We start from the raw sequence: 9,795 nt of genomic DNA on the forward strand, positions 1-9,795 counted from the left end.
AAATAATGACCTCAATTAAGAACATCAACACATTTAACTCACTCTCGCACAATTAAGCATGTTAATTATCCTACTAAACTAATTCACTCTCATGCAACTAGCCTATCAAAGGTATGGAAGAATTTAGGGCTCTCAAACAACTCACTCTCGCACAATTGATTGAAAGCACAATTAAGAGCATAGAATCGATTAGCTAGAAAGATTCTAATCCATAAAAGCATCGCCCATACACAATAATCAAGAAACAATTTCATACTAATCACAATCAATCATTTAATTCATTAATATAACCTTCATCCAATTCCCTAGAACAAGACCTAAGCTAACATAATGAAGAAAGACATGGAAAACAAGGTAAAATAAGAATAAAAACAAGATTAAACAAATAAACTAATTAATCTACTCAAATCAACAAACAAAAAGCAAAAAAACTAAGAATTAAGCAAAGAAATAAAGATGAGAGAAAGTTAGAAAATGCTCATTGGATAGATGAGAAGAAGTTCCACAAAGTTGCTTCTTCAACCTCTCAAAAACTCCATGGAAATCCAAGCTTTCTCTCTCTACACTACTCCTAAACTAGAGAGAGAAAATCCTAATCTAACCCTAAGAGAGAGAAAATATATGCTAAACTAATCTAATCTATCTAAAATAAAATGTTGATTGAAAGTTGTGAGAAAAATAACCCCAAAGGGGTATTTATAATACAAGTTAAATAAAAATAAATAAAAATAAATAAAATAATTAAAAACTAAATTCAAAAACTAAACTAAAATAAAATAAAATGAAAAGGAAAAATAAACCCCCAAAATTTCCACCCAAAACCGTCAGACCAAATTCTCTTTCCCACCTTCTTCTTCCCTTTTGAATTTGGCTGCTTTCACTCCACCATCAACCATCATCCAAACAACATCACCATCGTTCATCAACATTATCATCATCTAGCATCACCAAATTCTCGGCCTTTGGATTAATCGAAGGAATCGTGGCCGTCCAATTTTCATTAAAATCACGTGAAAAGCTCGTGATTGACCCACATTTGCGCGCCCACACAGAAGTCGCGCACAGGTCGCGCAAAGCTACTGCCTCAACTCTGATTTTGGACTCCAATTTGTGCGCTTTCTGACAGGGATGCGCGGCCGCAAATTGGTTGCTCTGTGAGTTTGGATTGCTGTGAGTTGCGTGGCTTAATTGATGAGTGGTTTGGTGGTGATTTGGGTGGTTGTTGTTGTTGCGTGAAGTGAGGGAGCAGGGGAATTGGTTGTTGCGGTGGTGTTGGTGGTTCAGGTGGTTTGGGTGGCTGAGATTGGAGGCGAAATGGGAGGCGCAGCAAGTGGTTTTTAGGAGGTTGAAGATGGTAGGTGACGGCTGGTTGTTGTTGCGTGAAGGTTGCGTGAGGTAGCAGGGGATTTTGGTGGTGATTGCTGGCAGTTTTGCGTGGCTGATTGGAGGTGGTGCGAGTAGGGTAAGGTGGCTGGTGGAGTCGGATTGATGGTGGTTTGCTGTGGCTGGTTGTTGGTGGTGGTTCAGGGCGGTGTGGCTGGGTATAGGTGGTGCTGGTTTGGTTGTGATTTTGGTGGCTTGTGAGAGTGGTAAAGGTGGCTGAAATTGAGTGGCTGATGGTGATGTGCGTGGTTGTTGTGAGGGTGAGTGAGCAGGGGAAAGGTGGTTGTTGAGGCTGTGCGTGAAGGGTGGACGGAGGAGGTGTGAGTTGGTGGTTGTTACGGCTGCTGTGGTTGATATTGGTGGCAATTGAAAAGCCTTGACTTGGACCTTGAACTCGAACCTACACACAAACAAACCCGAGGATAAAAGTGTGAAACCGAGACAAATAAAATAAAATAAATAAAAAGGAGATAAATAAAATAAAATAGAAAAAGAGAAGTAACACTTAATAAAAAATAAATAAAAGTAAAATAGAAATAAAAGAAATAAAACTAAAACTAATAAAGACATAAAACTATACAAGTAACAAAGGAAAGGAACGAAATAAAATAAATCAAAGCAAATAAAATATGAAAATAAACTAGAAACTAATTAATAAAGAAATTAAATTAAAACATACTAAAACTAAGAAATAAACTAGAAACTTTATTAAAAAGAAAATAAGTGAATAAAAGGGAAAATAAGGGAAAATAAACACGAAAATGACACTAAAACTACTCCCTAAGAGTGACATAAATGTCACTCATCAAATTAAAATAAAATAGAACTAAGTAACCCGAACACACCTACAACCAAAAACCGACACGAGGATAGAACAAAATATAATAAAATAAAACGAAGTAAAAATAAAATAAAATTAGTAAAACAAGATAAATGACTAAATTAAAACAAATAAGAAAATGTGAGAAACTAGGAACTTATTATAAAACAAGAACTAAAAACTTAAAATACAAACATTGAAAATAAGAGAAATTAAATAAATTAAGAAAATAAGATAAAAACTATTAAAAACTACTTAAATACATAAAAGATGAGAATAAGCAAATAATAGAAATAAAGAACAGGATGAGCTAAAATATTGGAAAATAGGCCGGAAAATGACTCAATAAACACCGTAGAAGTGACATAAAAGTCACTTATCAGAGGAAATCTCCCCAAAAATATTCATATCATCATATGAGATAAGATTATGAAAAAGCTTGAAGCTCACTGACCTACAGCTGTTTGACGTGATGCACTTGCTTACTTCCTTCAATCCATTCCATCAAGCCCCCATACCCATATCCTCTCCTCTGGGACGACAAAAATCAGATGAAAACCTCTCATCAAGAGTGACTATGCTAAACCAGATTAAAATAGAGCTCAACCTTCCCAGTTGTGGTAAAGAAACAATGCTTCAAAGAGGTAACATTTGGATGACCCAAAAGGCACATCGTTTGCAGCTTGCTATATCTCGTCCTGAAGGACTTTCTTTATAGCCACAATTTAACCCGATTCCAAGCACCTTGCCTAGACATCCCATCATTAGTAAATTAGTAATGTTATACAGGGTGGCTTCAAGTCTAAAATAATGTTGCTTATTTGCTTTTGCAAACAAAAGATGAAAGCTTTTAATCAGTTATTGCCAAGTTTACCTGAGACACAACCCCAAAGTATCCTTGTCCGACAATACGTTCAGCCATGTAACTCACTGTCTGAAAACACAAGGGCATAATTTAAATAAGAGCACATATTTTACAACTGAATTACTACAATGTATAGAAGGCAATCCCAATAAATCTTTAAACAAAAGGTACCATTTTTGAGCAAGCCATACAACATTTTTCAAAAGAGCACCTCAAAATATGCGCATTTAAGTTTATTGAAAGTGCGTTAATTAAGAGGGGGATATTTTATACAGAGTAATACAGGAAGTAATAAAAACCAAAACTTTAGTGCATGTATGCAATGGGTGTTTGTTGCAATTTGACAAAGAATGATTAAACTATCCTAGATCACAAAAACTAAACGAATCACTAAGGGCATGTTCTCATTGATTGAACTCAGCTGAACTGAGTTGAGCTAAGCTGAACTGAAATGAAATGAATATTTTATAAGAGAAGGAAATTAGGAGCTGAACTGAACTATGAGCTGAGCTGAACTGAATTGAATTTCAACGTATAAGAACAAGCCCTAATTTTAACATCAAGAAGAGATACAAACTTGAAACTTTGTATTTATTTTATTATTTTCTTCAGCTCTTCTGTAAGAATAAATAGAGATTTGCGCAAAATTATGTTAGGAAATGGCAGAAATAAAGAAAAAGGATGGATTTACAAATTGCTATTCACAAAACGGACGGCAAACAGAAAGTCACCCAAATTGAGTAGGGTAACCCTGATTGCAAAACAATAATTCATGTAAAATTCAATAGGGTAACCCTAATTGCAAAGCAATCATATGTTTAATTCAGTAGCCACCCAGAAGTCTAAATCTTAGCAATATATAATTAATCAAAACATAATCATACAGTAAAGTAGTAAACTGAGCTTATCATCAAAAGTTTGTCAAAATTACCAACTTATACTCGAGCCATAATCAATTTAATTTAAAAAACAATTAAAAAAATCCTAGAAGATAGTTTTTCAAAAATCAGAACCTACCAAGGACACCATAAACTCAAGCTTGCGTCCAATGACTTGAAGATCCAGATTACCGACTTATACTTGAGCCATAATTCCAAAAACTTGATACCTAAAAAAAAATCGACAAGAAATTAGGGGTTGACCCTATAAACGCCCAAAATTAATCCAAAATAAAACCTAGAAATTCCTTTTAAAACCCTAGATTAAGAGAACTTCACTAACCAATTTAATTTGCACATTAAGTACCTAATAGGCTAACAACTTCACTAACCAATTTAAGAGAAGTTACCCATTGTAATCATCGTCCACCATTGAAGATTGTTGAAGCTTGCCTGAAACAAATTGGTTCTTGGTCGGAAGAAAGAGAAAGAGAAAAGGAAGAAATCCCATATTACCTGCTTATCTTGTCCATTTTTACCACCAATGGTGGTGACAATTACCCACACACCTAAAGAATGAGATATAACAATATTCTTAATGATCACAAACCAAAAAATTGATCAAATCCAGTAAGAAAGCCAAAGCATTGCCTTTACCTCAGATTTATGTCCAACAAGCTTGCTAACATAGTCATTCGAGACCCGAAGATCGTGTTGAAGTATGTTCCTGTCTCTTCTTTCGGAGGCAAGTATACGGGAACTCCATGCCAAAACACCAACTCTTGTTTGATGACCACTCAAAGTTCTTACCTTTTTGCATTCAGCTCCATCCCATACCTAAATCAAATCAACCATTGTTACATGTCTACATTAACACTTTCATGAAATGAATAAAGAACAATTCTAGCACACACTGCAGCTTCACAAACTGCTACCACTGATCTGAACCAGGTTGGGGAGACAGAGAGCAAATGAACAAATTAAAATCCCAAAAATTATTATTAATAAAACTAAGAAAATATAATTCAAACTAAAAAGCGAGCACTATTCACAATAATAATAAGTACTTTTGTTAGCTCATAATAAACACAAAAACCTCAATAGCTTAAAGACTGAGACCCCGACTTCATCATCGCTGCTTTGTTGGTTTGGTCACCAAAATTTTAATTAAATGTCAAACCCACAAATCATCAACTTAGATAAATGTAAACAGTAAAACCCACAATAATTCTCCCAACAATTCATGAAATTAATCTCTTATAAATTGTTGAAATAAGCCAGCTTTCCCGAATTGACTAACTAAAATTTGCTCAATTAATACAATAATTAAGCAATAAAAATTGTTCCTTAAAAAGAAAAACACCAGCTTACCTCAAAACAACCATATGTAGAGAGAGAAAACGAGGTGAGAGAAATGATTAGCTAAATTAGCCCATACATTTTTCTAATCAATTTAAGCAAAACAAAACTACTAACATTCAAATTAAAAAGAACTAGTAGATCAGAAAATACCTCTTTCTCGATGAGGTTACTAAAGAATTTCTCTACTTGAAGAACTCGTTCTAGAATATTCAATATCGTGCTCATGCCATGGCAATTTAGAATCTTCAAAGTCTAGTTTTAATCAGTGTTCAGTGTGCAGAGGAAGGAGAAAGAGCTTAATCAGTGAAAAATACAATAATTCGCGAAAAAAACATGAATTAATTAGAAGAGAAGTTACCCCATATCCATGTCATTGTAATCATCGTCCGCCATTGAAGATTGTTGAAGCTTGCCTGAAACAAACGCAAAAACCCTAAATTGTTTTGGGAACCAGAAACCCTCAAAAATAAAACAAAAATCCTAAAATTTCCATGTACCAGAGACCCTAAAAAAACAAAACAAAAATCCCAAAATTAACAAATAGATGAAAACAAAACAAATGGATCTAGCACATTCTAATTGAAGAAAGAGAAAGAATGAAACCTTTTCTTCGGAAAGAGGCTTGTACTATATAAGCTGACCAATCTGCTCATCAAGTTTTTGAATAATCCACCAATGTAGAACCCTTAATTTACTATGCTAACATCAATTAAACAACAATGTGAAATTAAACTCTCAAATGTTTTTTATTTTATTTTATTTTTTTTTGGTAAAGAAGGAAAATCACATGAAACATTCTGCAAAATTTACAAACCTGATTTTAAAAAAAATAAATAAATAAATAAATAAAATTACAAACCCCACAGCCATAATTTGTTAAATCATTCAAGAAACACTGTTCATAAGGGAATCGAAGTGAAAACCAAAGCAAAAATTATGAATTAAAACAAAATCTTAAATTATAAAATGAAATTAAAACTACAAATTACCTGAAATTGCAAGAGGATTGATGAGAAAGAAAATGACAAAGTGTAATCAGTCACCGGTCGAAAGACAGGGAAACCCCAAAAACGATAGCATGGAAACCCTAGGATAGATATTTTATGGATCAAAATCAGAATCAAATAATATATTTCACGTCAAAACTAAAGGAATAAATCTTTTTATTATCAATACAAAATGCAGCTTCACAATTATGACAATTTGTGTATAATTTCCCCACAATACCATCTCTCCTAACTCTAAGCTCATCTCCATAATAAAGATGCTACCTTTAGTGCAGTTCTATAATCCCCAAATATCTACCCCTAAATTTCTCAATTCTGAAATCATCCAAATTCATCTTTACCCCACAACCACCACTCTATTTGTAACTAACACCCACCAATTATATCGGATTTTTATGCTATAATTAGCAAATATTTGGAAAATAAAACAACAGAAAACATTGACAAAAATTAGGAATCAACAAAATTATGAAACTGAAACCACCTAAAAATATGAGTTTGAAGCTCTTGAATAACCCAGAAACAATGCTACTGAAGCTTATACTGTCAATTTTCGAAAACAAACCATTGACGAAGATTGACCATTCAGAAAACATACCATGACTCCAGCTCGAAAGGTCTTTTCAATTGTGTTCCCCATCACTTAATTTCACATTTTAGTCCTCACAAAAGCAACCCCTTTTCTTGGTTTCACATGAAGAAACTCTACAAAATCCATGGGAAAATGTTTTTAGTTTTCAGCCTCCCATGTTAAAGAATTAATAGTTTAACTGCTATGTATGATTCTAGTCACCAAGCAATTGGAACTTTGGAAGAGTCAGCATCAAAAGTGCAAACCAGCTATCAGAAAGACTTAACCAGAAAACATTCACCTTATATTACACACTACATGCCTTCTCAGCTCTCTCACGCACCCCCTGCCCCTCCCCATCCCCAACTAGAAAATAATACCACAAGCTAATGATCATAAATCATCATACAAATTAACAGTGTACTACATTAAATTCACTGTCCCATCTCCCTCATTCTTGAAGGTATGGAGGATAATGTAGGGAGGCAGACAATAATCTAAAATTTCCTAGTCTTTCTGGAGAGATAACAAAACAAACCAAACCCCTTCTTCACCACGCTCCATTTTCAATAGTCTTTTTGGAGAGATAACAAAACAAACCAAACCCCATCTTCACCACGCTCCATTATCAATAATTTTCAATCCCCAAACCAAATATCAATGATGCACTTAATCATTTGGACATTAAAATTGCATTGATGAATGATAACCATTGGGAAGCTATATTAGAAATGAAAATCGAAAGAATGCATGGATTTTACACTAAATTCTGTTTGAAAAGCTACTTCTAGTGGGTTTCAACCGTCAACCCTACTGCACATATGGGGCATAACACCAAAGGCAACAAGCCTAAGTCACACAATTCAAGTTTTGAAAGCTAGAAGAAAAAAGCTTCACCTCCATAGCATCAAAAGGAAAGTAGAAAGCACCAGCAAATACTCCATCTATTTGCTCGCATGCCTATTCCCACTTTCATCACATGAATTAGGCCGAACTGCTCCTGATAAGATACAAACCAAAAGAAAAATTCATCAGAACCCCTAAATTAATAAAATTTGAGAAACTAAAAACAAAATTAAACTAATCAATTAGGTAATCTATAAAAATCATTAGAAATCCTAAATCAAACTGAAAATAAAACACCCAAATCCTAACTATTTTATAAAACAAAAATGAAATACTGGAAAAACCAAATACCAAAAAAAATAAAAAATTACAAATCATAGAAAAGAGAGGAGAATTAAAACCCTCTTGCTTCCATTAAAGAAGTCTCGTCATCTTGCTGCAACCCAAAAAAAAATCAACAAAATCATAAACATAAAAAAAAAATAAAAAAAAAAACCCCTAAATTTCGCACAATATCCAAATCATGTTCAATCAAAACTACTATAATCAACCAAATTCATAAATTAATGTTAAATGAGAGATAAATGAGCTACGAGACAACAAACCAGAAGGGAGAAACAGAGGTAAGCTCCATTTTTAAGATGTAAGAATTCGCTGGAAAACTACCATCAACAGCGGAAGAACCGAGGTCATGAGCCGCTTCCATTAGAGAATTCTAGCAGCAAAAGAGGTAAGCTCCATTTTTTAGATGTGAGCTTTGCACAGAGAAATGTTAAAAGTAGAAAGAAGAGAGAAAATGGAGGTATGAGAGAGGAAAGATGAATGGAGAGGAGGTGACTACAGAAGAAAAGGCACCGACTAAAGGGTAAAAGGCAGTAAAAAAAAGGAAAAACAAAACCAAAAATTAAAATAAAACAGAAACAAAAAAGAAAAGGCAAGGGGTAAAAACGCGAATTTACTGTTCATAAGGATTTTGAGCAAAAAAAATAGGCATGAATTAAGGGCATAACCGGTATTTTACTGTTCATAAGCAAAAGTAAAAAAAAATGCAACCTCAACCCTGGAATTTGGCTTTTAAAGGTTATGGATTATTGTTATTGCTTGATCACGTCCTCTCTTCCAGGTTTAAAGGGAATTTGTACTTGAAATCATGCTTAATAAGATAATTGATAATTTTATATAGGCTAATGTGATTTTAATTCAAGTGATCGCCAATAATAGATTTATTTGTGCATTGATATTCAACCAACATAGATTAAACAAGATTAGGATTAATATATTGATTGTATGTTTGTCAGAAAGCGCACATGAATATTAGAAGAATAAAGTAGAGGCCTATTTTCAAGGCAGGTTCAATCACTTTTAGGTTGGATTTGTACCTTCATCCCATAATATTCAATCATGGTTCAGGACCACTATGGAGTTAGCAATCCCATGTATCGTGAAGGAGTGTAACCTTCACCCTGTGAACGGTTAACAAGTTCCTAAAACTTGTTGGCGAATCTTTTGCTCTATCTTCCTTCCCTTTGGTTGCCACCATGCTAAGTGTATGATCATAGTGGGGCTCAAGTGTGGGATGCTTGAAATATTCCCTACACAACTGAAAGAACCCAACCCTCCCCTTAACCTCAAATAACCCCATCTCCTCAACCACCAGTTTCACCTTAACCAAAAACAGTTCACCTCATACAACAATCCCATCAACTGTAGAACCTACAAATGCCTTTCCTTGAGAAATTCAAAAAAAGGGGTAGATCTAGACCTCCGGGGTTTAGAACAAAAAAGAGTTGTGGCAAAAAGGTTGCTGAGAGAAGTAATGAGAAAAGTGTGAGTGTAAGGAGATCTGGAAGAAACAAAAGGTTATCTTGGGTTGAGACAAGTGAGGATGATAGATCTGATGATGATGATAGTAAGGATTCATATTACATACAATCTGGCAGTGAACAAGATGATGATGATGTTGATCTTGCTGACTTCATAGAGGATGAAGAAGAAGTTTAATTCTTATATGATGACATTTCCTAAAAAGCAATTTGAGGATTACCTTGATGGGAGTTCAGCTA

General features: G+C 34.2%; 1 long non-coding RNA gene across 15 annotated transcripts; it reads right to left on the reverse strand.

Annotated features, from left to right (window-relative positions):
* Window positions 1-742: 742 nt before the first annotated feature.
* LOC110733206 lies at window positions 743-8,756 on the reverse strand. 15 transcript variants are annotated; one of them, XR_002513602.1, is made up of 14 exons: window positions 8,338-8,750; window positions 8,104-8,168; window positions 7,784-7,886; window positions 6,914-7,020; window positions 6,298-6,395; window positions 5,912-6,007; window positions 5,667-5,721; window positions 5,459-5,560; window positions 4,604-4,783; window positions 4,339-4,515; window positions 4,086-4,176; window positions 3,078-3,137; window positions 2,658-2,952; window positions 743-1,783 (listed from the first exon to the last, which is right to left on the reverse strand). It is a non-coding gene; the product is annotated as an uncharacterized LOC110733206 (long non-coding RNA). The 15 variants fall into 15 exon arrangements; XR_002513605.1 differs by having other exon boundaries at window positions 8,134-8,168; window positions 8,338-8,749; XR_002513598.1 differs by having other exon boundaries at window positions 7,784-8,168; window positions 8,338-8,756.
* Window positions 8,757-9,795: the final 1,039 nt, after the last annotated feature.

Source organism: Chenopodium quinoa, unplaced genomic scaffold (genome assembly GCF_001683475.1).
Source record: "Chenopodium quinoa cultivar QQ74 unplaced genomic scaffold, ASM168347v1, whole genome shotgun sequence".
NCBI classification, from domain to species: domain Eukaryota; kingdom Viridiplantae; phylum Streptophyta; class Magnoliopsida; order Caryophyllales; family Amaranthaceae; genus Chenopodium; species Chenopodium quinoa.